The following is a 22,813-nucleotide window of genomic DNA, read 5'->3' as shown; positions in this document are numbered from 1 at the left end:
AACAGGTGCTATTTACATCTCAAATGGGCAGAGTAAGCCGGAAAAACACAAGAAAAATGGCAAATCCGGGTATCTCAATCCCCAATCTTGATAATCAGGAGACAGAACAGATAATGAAAAATCCAGAGGAGAGTTCCCAAATAGCTCTACAAACACTGCTGGAAAACATGATAAATTAAAATATTGAAGGCATACAAAGGACCCTGTATGAGCATGATAGGGAGAGAGAGGAGGCAATCCAAAAGTTTATTCAGGAATATCATAAGCGTGAGGAAGCTACTCAAAAACTGATAGAGGATTTGTGTGAGCAGCTTGAGAATACTCAACGAGAAAGGCAAGAATGAAGTGAGCAGGCTGAGAACACTCAAAGAGAACTCCCATGAAAGGGAGGAAGCTAATCAAAGAGGAATGCAGGAATTGAGAGATCAGGAAGAAAATACACTAAGATCAGTAAAGGCATTCATGGAATCCATTAACAAAGAGCTGAAGGAAGTCAGGGAGACCACAAAGGGAATGCTGAATGGAACCCAACAGAAGGAATGGGAATCCAAGGAAACCATAACCAATCAACTAAGTGATCTGAGAATAAACACTGAACACCAAATTAAGGAAGTAAACAAGTTCATACAAGATCTAAAACAAAGCTTCAACAAAGAATTTGAAGCCATCAAAGCTGACCAATTAGAAGGAAAAGAGATAAAAAACAAAGTAGAATGTCTTGACAGCACGTTATACCATGCAGAAGATTGAATCTCAGGGATTGAAGACAGCCTAGATATTATAGAGAAAGAACATACAACCATCCAAGACAAGTCCAAGAAATATGATAGATCTATCCAACACTTGGAAGACACCATCAGAAGGCCTAATGTAAGGATAATGGGTGTAGAGGAGCACCTAGAAACAGAAGTTAATGGTCTAGGAAATTTGTTTAAGAGGATCCTAGCAAAGAACTTCCTAAACATGCAAAAAGATAGACCTATTCAGATACAAGAAGCTTTTAGAACCCCAAATAGACCAGACCAGAATAGGACATCACACTGTCACATTATAATCCACACAGGATCGACTCAGACCAAGGAAAAGATCCTTAAAGCTGTCAAGGAGAAAAGATTAATCACTTATAAAGGGAAACCAATTAGAATCACCTCAGTTTTCTCAACAGAGACAATCAGAGCAAGAAGAACCTGGAATGATGAATGCCATGCCCTAAAAACAAACAACTATCAACCAAGAATACTGTACCCAGTAAATTCTCCTTCATAACTGAAGGCCAAATAAAAACCTTTCATAGCAAAGAAAATATGAAACAATACATCTCCACCAAACCAGCCCTACAAAACATTCTTAAAGATGTCCTACACATAGAAAACCAACAAGACCCCAATAAAGGCCAAGTAACTGCACCCAAACTGAGAATCCAAGAACCATAGGAAGAACCCAGATTTCGCAGCCCCCAAGAAGGTGGATAACAAGGCAGGAACTGCCAAATAGGTCTCAGTCCTATCTCTCAATATTAACGGACTTAACTCTCCAATTAAGCGACATAGACTGTCTAGTTGGATTAAAAAACAAGACCCTTCTATTTTCTACCTTCAGGAATCACATCTTGCCCATAAAAACAAACACATTTTCAATATTAAAGGCTAGAACAAAATCTACCAAGCCAACGTCCCCCATAAACAAGCGAGAGTTGCAATCCTAATATCAGATAAAATAGACTTCAAATTAAAATTCGTGAGAAGAGATAAAGAAGGTCGCTACAAACTAATTAAGGGATCTCTCCTTCAGGAGGATATTCCAATTCTCAATATATATTCGCCAATTAAAGGAGCACCCAAATTTATCCACGTAACACTACTTTCCCTCAAATCCCACATAGATCCAAAGACATTAATTGTTGGGGATTTTAACACACCAATCTCCCCACTAGATAGATCAACTCGGCAAAAAACTCAACAGAGAAACCGCAGATCTAAACAGCTGCATAGATCAACTAGATTTAACAGACATCTACCGAATATTTCACCCCGCAGCATCAGAATACACGTTTTTCTCAGCAGCACATGGAACATTTTCTAAAATAGACCACATTTTAGGCCACAAAGCAAACTTGTCTAAATTCAGAAACATTGAAGTTATACCCTGCATTCTCTTTGACCACAAGGGAATATAATTAGAACTCAAGACCAAAAGCCACCAAAGAAAGTCCGGTATCACATGGAGGCTGAACAACAAACTGCTGAATCCCGAGTGGGTCATGGAGGAGATTAGAACGGAAATTCAAATGTTCATGCTATTCAACAAAAATGAGCACACGAATTACCAGCTCCTCTGAGACACAGCAAAGGCAGTACTCAGAGGCAATTTTATAGCTCTGAGCTCCTACATCAACAAATTGGAGAGATCTGAAACCAAAAATTTAATCACACATCTAAACCTCCTTGAAAAAGAGCAGCAAGATAAACCCCAATCCAGTAGACGGAAAGAAATAATTAAAATTAAATCAGAATTGAATGAATTAGAATCCAAGAAAACTATAGAAAGAATCAACAAAACAAAGAGTTGGTTCTTCGAAAAACTTAACAAAATTGACAGACCCTTAGCGAATCTTATCAGAAAAAGAAGAGAACACACCCAAATAAATAAACTCAGAGATGAGAATGGACACATCACCACGGAAACAACCAAGATTCATAACATTATTAGGGAATACTTTTCAAAACTTTATGCTAATAAGTTTGAGAACTTGACAGAAATGGACCTTTTCCAAGCAAATATTGACATGACAAAACTAAACCAAGATGAGTTAAACCATCTTAACAGGCCCATATCAAGCACTGAAATAGAAACAGCAATAAGAGGCCTCCCAGCTAAGAAAAGTCTAGGACCAGATGGTTTTACAGCGGAATTTTACAAGGCCTTCAAAGCAGAGCTCACACCAACACTGCTCTCTCAATTTCTTTATTACTCTTTTATTAGCTTCCTCACATTACGCGATTCCTTTTGCTCTCTTTGAGTATTTTTAGCCTGCTCACGCCATTCCTGACTTTCTCTTTTTCTGTTCTTGGCCATCTCCCCCAATTCCTGTCTATCTCTTTGACTGGTCTCAGCCTGCTCATGCCATTCCTTTATTTCTCTTTGTGTGTTCTCAAGTTCCTCAAGCAATTCTTGTATCAATCTTTGAGTAGCTTCCTCACGCTCATGATATTCCTGTATTGAACTTTGGTTTGCCTCATCTCTCTCCCTATCATGTACATTCAGAGTCCTTTGCAGGTTTTCAATCTTTTCATTGCCCATGTTTACCAGTAGTGTTTGTAGAGCTTTCTGGGAATTCTCCAATGGATTATTAATTATCTGTTCTGTCCCCCGAGTATCATGAATGGGAGTAGGGTACCTGGACTTGCCATTTTTCCTGTGTTTTTACGGCTTGCCCTGCCCTTTTTGGATGAAAGTAACACCAGGTTGTGCTAGAACTCTATCTTAAGGTAAACATCAAACAAAGTCCGTAGATGCACCATCAAAAGTCTGAAGATACACTCTAGTTCAACAGATATATCTATTCAACATCAAACAACTATGTATTAATGGACTACAAACCACAAAGAAGAATTTGGCAAACCAGAAATTATCAGGTTTAGGGAGAGATATTGGTAAAAATAGGAATACAGGGATGTGGAAAGGCAGAGGGTGAGTTAATTTAACTAAGTCCTAATCTCATAGCGGGAAATAGGTTGAATAGAATGATAGTAGAGAGAGAGAAAAAAAAGATAAAAAGAAAGAAAAAATGAGACAAGAAAAAAATAGAAGAACAAATATTAAAAATTAAAAAGTGAAACACTTAAAGACTTAAAAATTATGCAAAATACAAACATAATATTCAAAGAAGAATTTGTATAAGATAAGATAAAGGTAGGAATAGAAAGGAGACGTCAAAAACGTAAAAATAGAAATGCTTAAAATATTATATACATATAAAGAAGTAGTACTGGTATTAAGGAATTTAAGTCTAAAGGTTTTGAATTGAGTAATGAATTTCTGGATTAAGTATGTACACAATGGGTGATAAGGTCTAATAATCGACTATGGGTATATCTGAGGATGAGCAGAATAGCAATTAAGTCATGTTAAGAAGAACAAAAGAGAAGAAAATGTGAAAAGAATGAGAAGGAAAGAAAAAAAAAGGATCAAAAGGTCAGTAGAGCTAAACAAAAAAATTATAAAAAGAAAAAAAAAAAAAACAAGAAAAAAAAAGCACACACACTTATACCCCGAAAATAAAAATTATAAGAGGAAGAAAAAATTTTAATAGAAAACAAATTTTTTTTAATGTTAAAAATTAAAATTTAAAAAAAGCTTTTGGAAAATTTTTTTATAAAATACTAAAAAGAGTTCTTTGATTTTTTGGGGGGGATAGGAAGATCCTGTATCTTGTGTCATTAACCAGTCTCTAGTTGGTGTCTGGTCTGTTTGTGGTGTTTGATTTTCCTGTGGCTTGGTTGGTTTCTTAAGTCGGTTAGTTTGAGCAGGCAGAAAAATGCTCTGCTTTACCTAGGGTTTTGTTATCCTCCTCCCATGCTGGTTCAATGGGAGGGAGATCTGCTGTGAGTATCACAAAAGTGGGAGATGGAGGTTTCCTCTAGTTTGGAGATGCTGTGATGAGGCTAGGTTCTGGATAGAGTTGAGGCCTTTCAGCAAACAGTAGCTTTTCCCTGAGGGACTAGCTTGTGAGGCACTCACAGAGCCCAGCCTAGAGCCTTTCTCAGGGTTTAAGTTTACTGAATTTCAATTGATTGTCAAGGCTGCTGTAGGGAGGGGCAGCCTCTAGTTCTGTTTATCCAGTGAAGAAATCCACTCCTGGGGCTGGTGGAGCTTGCTCGGCCCAGGCTGGGTGACTTTTCTCTGGGTAGAGCTGAGTCTAGCAGGTCAGGTTAGGTTCCTGTGACCTGCTAAATGTCTCTTGTTTTCTTCCAAGGCCTGAGTTGGAGCTAGCAGCTCAGCCAGGCCTTTGTCAGTATCAAAGATGGAGATCTCTGGTAGTGGGGGGAAGGGGTGGCCTTCCCTCCTTTGCTCCCTGAGAAGGAATGAGGATGTCAGGCTTCTACTCACACCGAGTCTTGGTTCCTGGGTTGTCCCTTGTCTGCTAACTGCAGGATGATGATGTCTGCTTCTTGTCAGTTCTTGCTGGGTTGAGTAGAATCCGCTCAACCGCCGCCGAATTCACTTACATTATTTTATTCTATTTCATTTACTTTCATAAAAACAGGGTTTTCATAAAATGATGCATAAAAAAGCCTATATACCCACTTACTTCTTCAGATCTTAACAATATTTATTCAGAAATGTCTTTAGCTCTATAGTCAATAAACTGAAATAATACTAAAATATTCAAAGCCTTTTCAGAATTTGCAAGACTCGCTCTGGGTTGTTATTTATATTGGAAAAGATATTCTAAAAGCCTTATTTGTTAAAGTTGTGATAGGTACTCCCATAAAAAAGCCATTAGTGAAGATCCCATTGCATGTACAAAACAACTTCAAATGCATCCACAATCTGGAGGTGACACATGCTTTTTGTTTGTTTGTTTTTGAAAGGTATATCTAACAAGCATATCCACAATACTGATTTTCAGTCAATATGATGGGATATTCAAACCTAATAAATACAGGGTTGATTATCTTAGTTACAAAGAAAGTTATTTTCAACAGAAATCCAGAAAGAGTTTATCCACCTTGTGTTTCACAGGAATAACCATGGAGTAACACCTGTTTGGTCAAGTCAGTCAAACTCACTCCATGAGTATATGTTAAAAGTATAACCAATTTAAGAAGTCAAATACATATTTTGTACTGACAGTCATCTTACAAAAATAACTTACTACCTAATTATATCTGTATCTTCTTACCTAACATATAATAAGAGCTGAAAGTAGTCACTTTTATGTAACTTAATGTTGTATATGCTTTGATTATGATGATATTATTTGACAAATAAAATGTACAGAAGGGTGGCTCCACAGAAATGACATGACAGAACACTGATAAATAAATACATTGCAACACAGTTAGCTCTCTTCAGCCTCACACGGTCCACATTGGCAAACAACATTGCAACAGCACACGCACACATATACACATACACACATGTGTGAACATGTACACACATATACTTGCATGCTAAATTCAGGGTTTAGTACAAAAAAGTACAAATAAAATATTAGTGATTAGGACAAACGTTAATTTGCCTTATTACAAAATAATACACAATCCATTTACCATGGGTGTTACATTTTACTTGCCTCACCACATGTGACCATTTAATTTATTTTAATTCATTCATTCATTCATTTGTTTGGTGCTAATACCAGGCTTGAACTCAGGGCCTGGCTCTGTCCCAGAATTTGTTGATTTTTTTGTTTTAGATTTCTCAAGCCTAGAATTTTACTGCTTGTCCCACAGCTCCATTTCTACCTTTTGCTGGTTACTTTCAAATCAGAAACTAATGGACTTTTTTTTTGCGTGGTCTGTTTTCAAACCACAATCCTCAGATTTCATCTTTCTGATTAGCAAGGATAAACACATGAGCCACTAGTGTGGCTTCTAGTTTTTCCTCTATAGCTATCTAATGCACATACTTAGATAGTAATTTAAAACTTAGAGTATAGAAGAAAGTTGTACAGTGATGATATTGTCCTGTCAGAAATTTAAGCTAGTAAATTTCTTCTTAAAATCATAAACAAAAATGCCATGATATAATATAAGGGAACTCACTATTGAACATATGAGCTTTAAGAGCTTTCTAATAGATCCATTGTTTGTTACCCAACATCTGTATAATGCAGTAGTAAAATAGAAGTCCTTTGTAGGAATACTTAATTACCTTGTTTTTAAAGACACTTGTTTTCATCTAAAAAAGTAGGCCTCTCTATTGTCTTCATGTGATTTTGATGATTGAAGGTGCTTAATGAGAAGTCAAAGTTCATTACTAACCCTTTGCTATCAATTACCTCTCATCTTTTCTTCTTGGAACATATAATGATAAAAGCAATAGTTCAGAATCAGCAAGCAATAGTTCAGATTCACACTTCCAGTGCAAGTGGATTACCAGTAATTAATCCTTGATACCATTTTCCACAAAGTTTTGTCCCAGATACAATCGGCCTGCCTTCTCTAGCTGCTTTGCTAGCCTGGACCTATTCCTTCACTTTACAGAAAAAGTGTGATTTAACTGATTTCAGTCAGATCTGTTACTAGAATTTTCAGAGATTTAGATTCTTGTCTGTAATTCGGTCAAAGCTATGTCTCTATATGTAGGCTATTAAAAATGTATGTTCTAATTTCAATAAATACATAAATTCTATTTCCATCTCTTGTAAAAAATAAAACTGTTTGCTCTATAAATTGATCAGAGGCATGGATTTTGTGGCTAGCTAGGTCATTGCACATCTGTCTCTCTCTTTCTCTCTGCCTTTCATGGTTCTCATAGATAATATGACTGATCCATAATTATTCTAATTTATTTTGCTTTTACATTTTTGGTTGCATCATTTCACTTTCTGCTCTGCCATTTCCCAAATCATTTACATAGAAGGCATTATTTCATATTTTCTCATTCCTAGAATAAGCTGCACATGAGGACACCACTGGTCCTCATTTTCAGTCTATATACCTTTGAATATGGAGGAAAACCTTTCCTCTGCTCTCTATCAATTCCCTATTCTCCAGTTAGTATAATTTCGAAGAGTAAAAATGGAAAAAGAGAAAAAAAATCATGGTGAAATAACAGATGTAGAAATTTCACTGGATTTTTCTGACCAGTTCAACCAACGTGAACTATTGGGGAATACATGTGTACCTCATTCCCACTGGTACTCAATGTCTCTGGTTAGGCAATTCTGATGTAGACAAGGAAAAAAATGAAAAAGTGAGGAATGGTAACATTTGCAAAAAAAAAATGGAGAAGTATTCAAGCAAATTTTTGTTTGGGCTGCTGAAAATAATTGGCTTACTACAGTACAGAGACTACTTTCCAAAAAGAACACTCATGTGAATACTACGGATGATGATGAGTATACCTCTCTTCATCAGGAAGCCTACAGTGGACACTTTGACATTGTCCATGAATTGGTGGCTCAAGGCAAATATTCATGCAATAACTGTGAATGGCTGGGCACCCCTGCACAGTGCTTATATGTGGAATAATACCAGAGTGGCTTCTTTCTTAGTTCATCATGATGCAGATACCACTGCCCAAACTAAAGTCCTCTTGACCCCCTTGCATCTTGCTGGTTGAAATAGAAATAGCAAAGATATGCTGGATCTCCTTCTATTGAAGGATTATATGAAACCAGGTCTGAAGAACTTGGAAGAAGCTGCATTTGATATTGCCAAAAGGATAAATATGTATCACTACATCTTTGAAGTTGTGGAAGGCTGTAAAAATTGTTCTCCTAAGTAATAATGGTTTGGTTAAGTTTCTGAAATTTTAAAAATGCCAATCCATCTTTGTGTCCGTACAAAATATTTTCACAATACAAAGCAACGGCAATATCTTACTTTAAAAATTCATGGATTCCATCGTATTTTTCAAGTGAATTGCCTGACGTTGATGTCAAAATATATTCAAGATTTGTTTGTATACATCTATAATGATTTCTGCCGAGTTTGTGATTTTTTAAATCAGAAATCATTTTAACTTATCTGTTGAAATGAGTAGTACAGAAACTAAAGATATTTCTGGTGCTTGTCTGAACAAAGTATATTTTAAAATAATCTGTATTTTGTTTGTACAATGTCCAAAATGTATTTCATTTGTTCTTGGATATAATACTTTGAATTCTACATTGTTTTATGATATATCGGTTCATTATTAAATGTGTTATTTCAGATAGCATTCCATATAGAAACAGATTAAGATTACTTTTTATCCTAGGCCTATATAGTATTTTATTTCTTTGGGATAAAATGACAATGATATCTAATTTGAGAAGTTTTGTAAAGATTATGCTATGTAAAGGCCTTTCTAAGTTGAGGATTTAGTACACTGATGTCAAACTAACTTTCAGATCAATGAATTACATTTATTGTTACATTTGCATTTGTGTAATCAATTTTTTAATAACTGTTTTTAATTTCTTGCATCTGAAGAATGAAAAATATGGAATACTTCACACATTTTCATATCATGCTTGTGCAAGTGCCATGTTAATCTCTATATTGTAATTTGGGTAAACGGGCTGCTGAAGCATGTAGTATCCTGTAAATTTAAGTAGTTAATGATGCAGTCTTTATACAGGCATATATCCTTGATTAACTCTTTGTAACTAGGAAACCTTATTGTTCCTAAAAATGCTATTGATCTTACTTCTCTAAAATTCTGTGTATATTGGAAAAAAAACTTATATTGTTTGGTCGATTGCTCACATTTGCAATTTTTTTGTCAATGACTATTTTAAATATTTTTCATTTTAAATTTGATCATACTTTGAAGCCTTTATAGTTAGGTCCAAAGGTGATCCTTTTCAAGTACTTATTTATCAACTGAGTTAGCTTTGTGGAGCTAATGGATTCAAATTAAGCCTTGCTTAAGAGCTACTTGTAAACTTCTGCAGCTTAAAAGTTCCTAAATGAGGTCTTACTTGCACAAATGTCTACCTGACCCTTTACTATTCTTCCATGTAGCAACAGTCCAATCAGAATATCTTACCCTGACAGCCTAGATTTTCTTATTGGAACAAAACTAATCTTAGTTAAAAGAGATCATAGAGAGATGAACAGTTAAGATAGAATCGTTTAGACTAGAAGGTATTTTATCAAAAAATAATTGTTTTTATACCTAACATTTCAAAAGTGGCTAAAGCCAAAAAGGTGAAAAAATTTTCACATGCATGATTACTACTAATGTCCTGGCTAGTCTACCATCCAACCAGGAAGGAATTTACACTACTGCCTTTCATTCACCAAATATTTTCATAGTTAAAAGAGAAGTTTATATGTTTCTCCTCCATATTAGGCCTTAAATTGGTAATGTTTTAATCACAGTGTTTACTCTTGCCCCTAGGCTGTAAATCTACAAATGGTAAAGCTTTAGGTCCAACTCTACCAAACACTGAGGTAGAAATAATGGAATAATACATTAAAACACAGTTGCCTTTGATACCCTAACCATAACAAAACATTGCAAAACATGTGCCTTTTTCTTATATTATATATAGTTATATATTTTATATTTATACATGCTGATATTTTATTTCACATATTGAAACTTACTAGAATTAATTGATAATTTGAAAAATAAATAGATATATATTACAATAAATAGATTGGAATATAAATAATTAGGTTTAGAATATACATATTAGAATATGAAAAGTATCAATGCAATGTCTTCTGTATAAACTTGTGATACGTTCTAAGTGTTCTTGGTCTTCAGAATTCACATTGTAAAAAAAAAATGTTATTTTCCTCTAATCTGTAAAGGAATTTACTCTGCTGCTCTGTTATTATTTTAACTCACTGGTTCCAAAATGTTTTTCTCCATATTTCTGAAGCATTCCTACTGATTTTATGCAAATTTTGCTGATACGATGTCTAAAAGGTATTATTCTTCTGCAAGACACACATATCCTAGGATCCCAGGTCTCAGTTATCCGCATCATCAAGTAACAAGGGCAAGACTTCTCATCGAGGCCCATGCAACATGCCAACAGAAAGTAATTGAAAATCCATCTCAATTCCTGACGACACTGGAATTAGCAGTAAGCAATTGTGAAATGCAAGGCAATTTAAAATGAAATATGAGATCACAAAATCTGAAAGAAAGTACAGTAATTCAAACTTTCAATTTACAAATGACCAGCCCATATGAGTGAACAAGATCACAAATGTCACAAATTATTTTTAATACCTCTCTCCTAATAATTACTTAAAAATTTCAGTCCAACGTAAGTAGGCCAAAAAAATAGTTCCTAGAATGATAGATTCATAATTGGTCTACCAAGGTTAGGAAAATTTGACTAACAGGTCAAATATAATTCACAAAAACATTAATTGAGAAGATCGTTAATGCTCCAAAATACTGGTACTTCAGTAAAACTTGGTTCTGTAGTATATAAATGTTATCATTCACAAAGAAATGATAACCTATTTTTAATCTCCTGAAAACAGATTCCTGTTCAAATAATCTTTTAAAATCATATTCACCAAAGTAACAATTGACAAGTTGATGATAATTAGTGACATTACAATCATTTCAAGTTTAGGGTGCAAGTTACAATAGAGTTGATTTATTTACCCAGCACTAATGCCAAACAAGTTCAACCATTCATTAAAGTGTAGAAATAGTACCTCCCACCATTTGTGTTGTTCAGTAGGTGCCTTCCAGGAATGTGTTAAATAGATCAACCTCCCATAATTCAAACTCAAACACTAGCTAATAAAGTAAATTCCATCACTTAATAAGGTACATGTTAAAAAGTCACAAATAGTTGCCTTATCATATGTTCTTTTATGTTTTCCCTATCTGTCTAACATAGTAAGAAATATGACTTAAAGTCATGAATATGAGTACTCATCAGAGATGTGACAAACATAAAATCTGTCTTCTATTTCTCTCATATTCCTCTATAGTAGTAAATCATAGTAGTTTTCTTCTTTTTCCAAAACTTATAGGTAGTAGAAAATATTATCCTATGTAAAATAAAATAATCACAAGCCTTTTTACAAAGCCATTTCTAAAATTTGGTAGTTAGGAATATATTCTAAGCCATTTTTAAACTTTCTTGTTGACTAAAGATTAATCTTCCAAATGGATGAGAATAAAATCATGTCTTGGTGCTTCACGTCTCCAGTCTTGCAAATTGTTATTGCAGATGAATGAATTGTGGAAATATAAACTGACATCAGTTCAAGTATAAGCAGGATTGAAACTCCATGGAATGTATATAAACCTTTCAACTTATTAACAGACAGTTTAACAGAATGACTATCAGGAAGTTGAAACCAGAGAAGAAAGACATAGAATGAATGAAAAATGGAACGAGGGGCAAGTACAGCTAGAATACTCAATGTACACATATGATAAAGGAAGTAGTAAATCTGAAATAAATCTTGGAGAAGGGGTTGGCTGAGAATGATAGAAGGAGTCACTCTGATCCAGGAATATTGGACAATTTGATGGACATATTTATTGTAATACACTTGCACAACCTTTTGAGATTTAGTTTCAAAACACGAAACAAAAACACACAAAAAACACAAACAAACAGCAATCTCTAGAGAGGATGAATATGACGTCTCAAAATTTTAAATAGTTAATGAAGGGTAGTCTTGGGAAAAGCAAGCAAAGTTGTTCAAAGAGGGCAGTTTGGGGTATCAGAGAATTTTGAATAGATTTAAATAGATTGTCTAAAGTTAAGAATCACCAACATCTGCTGTAAATATTTTCTACTGTGAGTTCTCTTTGTCTGCAATGGATACTCCAGTGCTCAGCACGCTTGATAGCTTGTGAAGATAGAATGGAAGAAACAAATCAAGAACCCATTACTCCACTGGAGACAGAAGAGTTCTTTATGTTTTCTCTCCTCTCTCTTCACTACTCTTTCTTCATACTTTTAAGTCAAGTGATTTTGAATTATATCTTTCATTCTTTGTTCTGGCAAAATAATTAGCCCAAATAATTTACTAAATATTATTTGCCATTTTTTTTTTACCATGCTGTTTACTTATCCAAGAGAGTCCATTAAACTTCACTCTTGCATTTGGTTGCCACGAAAACCTAACATCTATGTTAATGAGGACAAACTCTAATGTAAAACTTTGTCTCTATAAAACCAGTCCAAGAAGCTGTGATCATAAAAATTTAGCTATACTTTTTTTCTTTTACCTTGAAAATCTTCTTTTGTCTAAAGGGTCACAAAATAATTACTCCCCCACTTTTTGGTTCAATCACTTCTAACCTAAAAGATATATTTTGCTAACAAGGTGCTTAGAGGATGTATACTCCACTTTAATCTTCTCTCGTAAGACTCTCCTTAGATAACATATCAGAAACAAAGTTATTCTTTCCAAAATTATTTCAATAGATTACATTCTCTTGGTCTTGCTTTTGCTCAACAAGATGTATGGAGAAAAATAGAGTTAAATCACCCATAACTTGCATGACAGTGTCTGTTACAAAGGACAATACTTCTTTGTCCTAGTTCTATGTCCTTCTCATAGTTCTTGCTTGATTTCCAATTAATCATACCTTCTTGGCTGCAAGTCTAGTGAAGCTGAAGGAGTATAAGGCCTCCCCCACTGCTACATCTTCATGGTTTCTCTTTTTAAACTCTTTTATTTGGTTGTGGATTTATGTTCATGTCTTCATTCAATCTGTTCTGCATTGTAGTGAGACAAATAGGCTCTGTAAAATCACTTTAGGTAGCAAATATATTTACAAAATCTATATCAAAAAGTTTTGGAATCCCTCTACTGCTGAAGCCAATACGCTTAGCTAGGGCTTCTAAGAACACCTTTTATTACCTTTTCAATTTGCTCAATTCTTTTCTGATCCCAAAACTTTTTGGCTAATGTAATAAGAGAAGTCTTCACTATATCATGTTAATAAGGATATTATATTTTGTGAGCTACTTAGAAATGTGAAACCATTGGTTTGAGGTATCCAATCAGATATTTTTTTTTTTGTTTCAGTGCTTCACATGCAAAGACATTGTGTAAAGTATTATAAACAGAAAAGTGTATACCCAATACCTTCTTTCATTGTTGAGGGCACTTTCTCTCTAAATATTTTGACCCAAATTATCTTTTTCAGAGAATTACTGTTTGGTAATTAAAGTCAATTCACAAATTTTGATGTCTTTTTTTTTTAAAGAAGTTTGAATTTAAATTCCACTACAACCTTGTTTCACACAGTGAGAGTATATGTCCTGGGTAAGGATAATTCTCAAGGGAACCTATAGGATTAATAGCAAGGTTTATGAGGTTTGTTTTTAGTGTGAAAATGAGCCATCTTCACCCACATTGCTCCCTCTCAGCTAAGTCTCCATGGATTTCTTTGCATGAAAGCCTATTTTCCAGGCAATTTTAAATTTCGTTAATAGGCTAAGTTGTTAAAAAGTTTGAACAATTAAAATTTACCTGGCATAATTTTAAAACTCTTTTGAAATTCGTTTATCAGAATAGCGAATTTACCAATTCTAATTCCAACTTTACCATCAAAAACTGTTAACATGCTGTTTTCATGGTATAGTGTCCATGAAACTATTATTTTCCAATGTCTTTGTTATGCATATATATGACTATATGAGCTGATGCTGAACAAAATGAACTGCAAGATATGGAAACAGATTTTTATGAGCGGTTTGTGTTTTTAATGTACTATGTGATTTCTATTTTCTTTGGGTTTTTTCCCCTATGGTTTGTCCCCGGCTGTATTTGATTTTGGTACCCTGTGTATTGTGTATACATTTACCTTAATTAGGGAAGGAAAGAGGAACAACAAAATGGTGAGACAAAGGACAAAGGGTAAACCAATGAAATAGCAATACTCACAAGACAATATGTTGGAAATGTACATTACAACTTTTGAGGAGTATTGAGGTGAAGGAAAACTGTGAGAAAAAATGAAGGAGGGGTTAACACCTTTGAAAAGTTATGTATTAACTACCTTACAATTACTGTAATCCCACTGTACATCACTTTGACAATAAAATTAATTAAAAAAATAAGTTGCATGAAAAAATTTCACTGTATTGGTATAGTAAATATTATTCTTTATGTAGTAACTTTTAAACAATTAGTACTATTTTCCATCTAATTTGAATTAATTAAACGTTTTTAATCAGAGGACCATCAACTTGAATCCAACTAGTCAATATTTTCACTATATACTTGACAATATTTTGAAAAAAGAATCAATTTAGTGCTTTCTCATACTCAAACCAAAAACAGTTTAATTGTATGGAAACCCATAACTTTAAAAGTAAATAAGTTGTTAAGAGGAGAGAATATATGTGTTCTTCCAAATTCTGATGACTGATACCTACTCATTTTCAAATTCTGAACATTCCATACCTGTTGGCATGTTATGAAATTCTGCAATAGATGCAGTTTCCAATGGGGTGTTACAGATTGAGAAATCAACAGAAAAATAGCCACATTCTAGTAGAAGATAAAACTATGATGCACCTGTAATAATTAATTCCTCAAGAATAAGCAATTGTTTATCAGAGTAAGTTATTATTATTTCTATGACCATCAATCCTAAGATTTATGCCATAAAGTCATCCTAGCCCAACAGTTTCCAACTTGTAGGGTACACCTCAAAATTTCCTTAATTCATTTCACGAATAGCTTATCTCTATTGTGAAAAAAATACTACACCTCTGCTAATGTGATGCCCTCCATGTTCTGGAAAGAACACCACAATAAACTGGGTTACATCATGTGCTCCCACTGGTATTATTGAGATCAGAACACTTGCAAATATTATTTATACTTATGCTTTTTAATTATCATAGATATTTAGGATGGTAAGATCGGAAGATTACAGTTCAAAACCCACCCAGGGAAGACGGTTCCCTAGATACTTATCTCCAAGAAACTTCTTTAAAAAGCCAGAAATAAGTGGCACTGAAGTTGAAGTGGTATGGTTTGTTGTATTAAGACAAAATTATACTACCTAGTCCAGGGAAAGTATCACTATGTAATTCCACTCTCTAATCTCCTGTCAGACTGAGTGCTAGAATTGTAGCCTTGTATAACATTGCCCTGCCATGGTTTTTTGGTTTATTTAATCTAGATACAGACTAGCAATTCTGAACTTCTCCAGTGATATTATCCACTAGACTTCTCAGACTGTTCATGTACTATTTTCAAAGATGTTCTAACATTTGACACAGGATATGAACATTTTCAAATGCACCTGCGGGTTCTCTGATTCATTCCTCCATGTATCCAATCCCTTTAATATTCATTATTTGACTCTCTTACTATCTCTAGCTTACCTATTTAATATTCTCAAACTTTTTTGAAGAAAGTTCACTTGTGGATTTTCTAATTTTAAAAATTATCACTTGATTCTAGTCTTACTCAGGACATATTTTCTATTGCTTTCTAAATTTTCTACATATTCTTAGAGTTGTATCATTTGTGTATTTGTGTGTGCACATTTAAGTGCTTCTGTGTTTATGATTATGTTTGTATGTATGTATGCAAAAGCCTCAAGCTCTTATTTATCAATCTTGCTCATGACTGGTTTTCCATGACCTGAGCCATTCTTCCAATCCAGCTTTTGGCTGGTTAATTATGGATAGTGTCTCAAAAATTTTCTGCCCAGGCAGGATGCAAACTGAACTTCCCAGACTCCTTTATATTCATAGGTTTTATTTATCGAGTAGAATCAGCTTTTAAACTACAAACATTTTTGTGAGTGTAAAGTCGAAGTTGTAGCCCAGATTTTTAACTCCAGAATTCATATAAAGATAGATGAATGTACAAAATTACATATGCTGAGTGTACACTGTTAGAAATGTGATCCTAAGCTGGGTGGTGGTGAGATCTGAGGATTGGGGTTCAAAGCCAGCCCAGGTAGGAAAGTCCCAGAGACTCTTTTCTCCAATTAACTGCAAGAAAAGTGAAAGTGGCACTGTGGTTCAAGTGGTAGAGCATTAGCCTTGAGCGGAATAGCAGAGGGAAAGTGCCCAGGTCCAGATTTCAAGTGCCAAGACCACCACCAAAATAAATATATTAGCAAAGGAAAGAAAAAGAAATGTCATCTTAGTCACCAGTTCATTGCTAGTATATTCCCTACTCTCTCATGATGGACTTTTTTTCCCAGTTAAGTCCATACTCATGTCTGACTTTTTTTGGAAGCAGAATTATACTTCCATTGTTCTTTCTACAAAGTTGCTTGATTAGCAAGCATGATTTAGAAAGGGAGTGCCTTCAGAATTCGTGTTCCACGTAGGAGTAATGCTTTCTCTATATCACTCCCATAAATCTACATACTAGACTTGGCTTTATTGTTTCAATGTTCTTATTTGTAGAGTCTTTTTATAGTATATTGAACCCTTATACTTAAAAATAGAACTTCTCTTTCTCCTATTATTGCTATTGTTTTCCTTACTGTTAATGCATGTACACTTGGGAAATAATGCGCAGCACATACACTCACAAAAAGAATAACCTGAGAACCTTCTTCCCATTTAAAACTCACCTTAATTTACAGAGAACTTACAAAGTTTGAACTCAATGTAGTCATTGATAATGTATTTAAAAGCAACATAAATTTCATATTTTCTCTTTACTAAGTTGTCTCTGAAACAAGTGTTACCTCAGGTCCAAAGGTGTCCTTGTGTTATTTCAATGAACCCAGAAAACTTTCATCATACCTCAGGCAGCACCATCGATTGTTAATGGAAATAACTGCTACTGGATGTGGAAACTCCCAGGAGAGGAAATGAACATAGAGGAATGACAACGTTCATGTTAACTTGTGCTTTCCTTTTAATGTACAAGAAAGAATCCCAAGGCTTGAAGGAAACTCTGTCCCTGACTTTTTCGAGTGTGTTCTATACTCATATAAAACTTTTCTGTAAACTTCTAGTTGAGAGTATTACAAAAAGAAATAATGTGCCATTTGAAGGCCAAAATAGAACAAAAGGAAATAACGTTGTTTTAAAATTGTTCTACAGCAAAGCAACAAAGAGATGGAGGTTTTAAAGTGTCTTATGGATGGATATTTCATCCCTGAGATGATTCTCTTTTTGCAGAAGACAGCTATCAATTACTTTCGTCTGATCCTGAGTTCTCCAGAGCAATAAGGATTACAAAAAAGCAGGATCCAGTGGCTATGAAAAGCAAAAGTGCCTCTTCTCATACTAGTGCTCCTTTAAGGAGGGTCCCAAAGAAATATTTGGGGTTTTTGTTTGTTTGGATTGTGCTGATAATGGGGCTTTACCCAGAGGCTGGACCCTGATCCTGAATAGTTGTCTTTCCTGCCCACCTGCCCCCAAAGCAAGTACACTACTGCTTGAGCCAAAACTCTACTTTTGTTTTTTGGTGTTTAATTACAGATAAGAATTTGACCGACTCTCCTGCCTGGGTTGGCTTTGAACTAAGATAGTAAGACAGCTAAGTGATATCAAATGTATGGACTTTTCATTTGAAACAAGAAATATTAGATGAAGTTTACTGTAAACCTAATATTTGACAATTTTTAAAATAAAAGACTATGCCCAGCAAAAAGGCCATAACTTAAGTAACGCAGCAAAAAATAATTTTGGAATTATTTTTTCTGCTTGGGAAGTTAATTGATCTTGTTCCTTTGGGGGAAACTTAAAGTCATATTTCGCTTTTTTTGTTGGTTGTGGGGCTTGAACTCTGATCCTGGGTGCTGTCCCTAAGCTCTTCATCTCAAGTTGAGTAATCTACCACTTTAGCTAAAGTACCACTTCTGGGTTTCTGATGGACTTTCCAGACCAGGCTGGTTTGAACCACAATCCTCTAATCTCAACCTCCTGAGTAGCTAGGATTACAGGCATGGACCACCAGGACCAGGCTCATGTTTGCATTTATGTGCACTGAAAGACACTATGTAGCCAAATAATGGAAATTTGAACAAAATGATGCCAATGAGGCTTTTCAGAAAAATTGAGGTAGCAATGACTATGTCGTCCTTTTCCATGTTGTTACATTAATGACTCATGAGCTATTACATTAGCATCCTCTGCCATCTGTATAGGTGTATTTAGTATCAGGAAATGTTCATAGAGAAATATAGAAAGACAGATTTTTAGAAAGCAAAGGAGATCAGGTATGAAAGAACAGCATAGAAGGAGATACATTTATCACACAGAGATTAAGAACTAGCCTTAGAGATTTAGAATGCTAAAGGCAATGAGGAATAAGCCTAGTTGATAAATAGTTTTTCAATAACCAAAAATGGTTCTCTAGAACAGTTTCTGCTATATCTTAGTTACTATCATTTATTCCTTCCATCTGGAGTCATTCCTTCTCTTCTGTCACAATTGTAAATTAGTCTCTGCCTTTTGGTGTCATGACTGACCAAAAAGATTTCCAAATCTCACTTAGACTACCCTTGTCTTTGTGATTAGCAGTGACCACACAAAATCCTGGTATGTTTGAATTACCAGAATTAGCCTTCACCTGACATCTAAGCACATTCCTGACATTAATTGCTGTGACCTAATGAACAAAACTTTTTTCAACACACTATCCTAATATAAATAAAGTACATGAATTAGAGACTATTGTCAGGTGTCAGAATGCAATTATATATTGCAAGAATGTGTTCTTTATTTTGCATTTACTAACCAAAAAAAAATTTTTGCCCTGACCCACAGAGCACTTCCAGAATGACAGGGCCTCCTTGGGTTCCAGCCACATGGAGACGCTGGGCCACCTCCTCCAGCACCCATTCAACAAGTTCCTGTGTGTGAGAGAGAGGGAGAGCGAGAGAGCGAGAGAGAGAGAGAGAGAGAGAGAGAGAGAGAGAGAGAGAGTCAGAATTACACATAATTCAGGTGCCTGTGGATCAGAATTCTAATCCTAACTACACAGGAGGCTGAGAAATGAGGATCATGGTTCATAGCCATCCCGGGCAGGAACGACTGTGAGACTTTTATCTCCAAAGAACCACCCAAACTGGAAGTGGTGCTGTGGGCTCAAGTGGTAGCCTTGAGCTGAAGAGCTTGGGGACAGCACCCAGGCCTAGAGTTCAAGCCCCACGACTGACAATAAGTGGACTTCCCACCAAAAGAAGTGGACTAAATAGCACCCATTGTCCTAGGGAGCATGGTAGAGAAGTCAGTCTGAGCTTCCTGTGAAGTTGAGGTCCTAAGTAGGTCACCTGGCTTCTCTGTGCCTCGATTTCCCCAGCTGTAAAACTCAACAGACTGAAGGATCCCCTGCCTTATGGGGATAGGTTAATGATGAAAGAGAATCATGTTTTGTTTCATAATACCCACCTGTTGCATGATTAATAACTGGTCCCACCTCAGCCCTTTCTGGTATCTTCCTGTCATATGCTCACAGAATTACCAAGAACCTTATCTGAAGGCTGCTCCCTCTGTGCCTAGCCATGCTCTAGAGATCCCTCTATATAAATCTATTGTTTCCTGACAACTCTCCTGTGAGGAGACTGAGGTCTGATGGTTGAGGCCCTAACCAGAAGTTCACCTGTGGCCAAGAATTGACTGCTGTGTACTAAGATTTTGGGATAATACATCTAAACCGATGAATGAGCATGGTGCTACATGTCTACCATCTCAACTAGAGAGGACCTACCTGTCACACATAGGAGGACTCTGATCCAGCCCAGCCTGAGCATATATTGAATCTCTATTTCAGAAATGCCGGACAGAAAGGTGGTTCCTCAGAGCCAAGGAGAGGAAACAAGCAGGGTGTCATGGTGCCCACAGAAGGGTGTCTGACCCAGGTGGGGGTGGTTTTGGGGCAGCCACTTGCCTGTGCTGCTGGAAGAAGCTGTTGGCGTCTGTTCCAGGTGGGGCAATCAGCAATGGCGGCGGCATTATGGATACATGGGCCCAGAGCAGAAGACCAGGGGCAGAGACCTGTTTGGGGCCTTAGGCCAGCTGGCAGGGAGCCATCATCTGAGGATTAAAACCTGGCACCACTTCATGAAGGTAGGGACTGGGCCAGGAGGTGGGCTGGCGCATCAATTTCCTACTATACTCCAAAGTCACATCGAGTCTCTTGCTCATCACTCAGCCATCTCTACCTTCCTCAACTGCTGGTAGTGGTGTAAACTAAAAGAGGGTATCTAGGTGCTAATGGGAAGCCTGGAATTTGGAGAGGGCCACCATTCTTGTATCCCATTGATCAGAAAGAAACATGAAAGAATGGGGGTGTGGCCAGAATCCTGTGATGCCAGCAGCATGGGCAGAGTCAAGATGACAGCGGGTCCTCTAGCCCTTTGCGATGGAACTCTGTCCAATTCAATTGGGGAAAAGAAAGTGACCTGCTTTAGCTGGATGGCTGCACAGATAGTTGTGTATGTCTGTTTGTTGCCAGTCCTGGACCTTGAACTCAGGATCTGGGCACAGTCTGTGAGCCGTTTTTTCTCAAGACTCACCCTCCACACTGAAGCCACAGGTCTTCTGGCTTTGTTGGCACTGAAGTTTGTCAGGGGTCTCAAAGACTTTCCTGCTTAGGGTGACTTTGACCATGATCTTCACATCATAGCCTTGTAAGTATCAAGTAGGAGTGCTGCAAGCCACTGGTGCCTACCTCATCATTGGTCTTGCTGATGTTCTTGGACAGACATGTGAGTTCCATATCCATGGGTCGAAGTGGTGGGAGCTGGAGCCCACAGTTCTTATCCTGGTCCTGCCACCTCCAAATGGAAGGAGATCCTAAGAAACTTGTTCCTATCCATATAATTAACAATGGAATGTGATATATGTCATGATTTAATGCGCAGTTCTTTTATGATTCTAGGATAAAATTATACACAATTATATTATAGGACACTGATCGATTTTAGTTAATATTTTATGAAGCATTTAAACAATCACATTCATAAAATGGAGGTATAATGAAATACCGATGAATTGGGCCTCACATAATATAAAGGTGCCATTTTTTATGCCAGGACTGGGATTTGAACTCATGGTCTGGGTAAATCTGTTGCACTGTGTGGGAAGGGAAAGCTTGGCTCCCTGAAGTCAAGAAATTCAAGTATTTTCCTTAGGCCTGAAATTGATCCCCACGACTAGAAAACATCCTATTCATGTACAATTTATACATATGATTTATATTTATATACATATGTTGACTCCATATTGTGTTAAGTATAGCTATTTTATTTTTTGTTTTATTCATGTATTGAACGTTTATGTTATTGACTATTATGGCACATTGAACATTGATTACATTGATTAAATGGGATATAGGTCTACATATGTATTCTACTTCATACCTGACACCGAAGACATTCACAGAAAAAGAAAACATGTGTCACCATCAGCTTCTTACTCCAGGATTCATTGCTTGGGAGTGCTGGCACCTGAATTCATGGCCTACAAGGCCAAACTTATGAATGGGTGAGTGTCATCACGCCATCCTGGGGCAAATTGAGTGGACAGGCAGAACCTGAGATTGTGCCACAGGTGTTAACAAAATAAGAACAGATTGACATTCAGATGGCAGTATGCTAATAAATATATATTTTATAGAGAACCAGAGATGTCTATACATTATTAAGTTATATAGACTACATTCCTACCAATTCCTGGGTATTTATAATGCCTCCATATAATTGTTATTGTTTTCATCCTTAAACTATTAATGAAATCAATCAGTGTCCTGAAGTTATTGTGTTACTGTAATTAATAATATTCTTTTTATGCATCATAAATAATAAATAAAATCAATCAGCCTCCTGAAATGATGCAGTCTAACTTATATATCTATATCTATATCTATATCTATATCTATATCTATATCTATATATATATATATATATCCCTCTGAAAATTCTGTACAGAGGGGTTACAATTACATGGGCAAGATTATGAGTACATTACTTATCAAGCATTGTAGCCTCCTCCTTTGTTTCCCCTTCACATCCCTTCCCATCCTCCTCCCTGCCCCCACCCAATCCTTCCACCCCTCCTCCCCCACCAAAGTTGTAATGTTCATTTACGACATTGTACATCTCATTGTTGCAAGGGTTCCATCTGTATCCCTACTTAAACGATTTGTTTTTCCCCTTCCCCTCCACAAATTATACTGACACCAAATACAGTGAAAGCAGGGGTTATACTGTGGGG

The 22,813-nt window shown here is 36.0% G+C and overlaps 1 pseudogene; it reads right to left on the bottom strand.

The window, feature by feature from the left end:
• Positions 1-9,150: 9,150 nt before the first annotated feature.
• LOC122111042 lies at positions 9,151-9,247 on the bottom strand (annotated as a pseudogene).
• Between the last annotated feature and the right edge of the window lie 13,566 nt (positions 9,248-22,813).

The sequence above is a fragment of the Dipodomys spectabilis genome, unplaced genomic scaffold, assembly GCF_019054845.1.
Source record: "Dipodomys spectabilis isolate Male_0828 unplaced genomic scaffold, ASM1905484v1 ptg000084l, whole genome shotgun sequence".
In the NCBI taxonomy this organism is placed as follows: domain Eukaryota; kingdom Metazoa; phylum Chordata; class Mammalia; order Rodentia; family Heteromyidae; genus Dipodomys; species Dipodomys spectabilis.
Note: the sequence above shows the minus strand (reverse complement) of the source record. Positions and strands in the feature narration are given on the sequence as shown.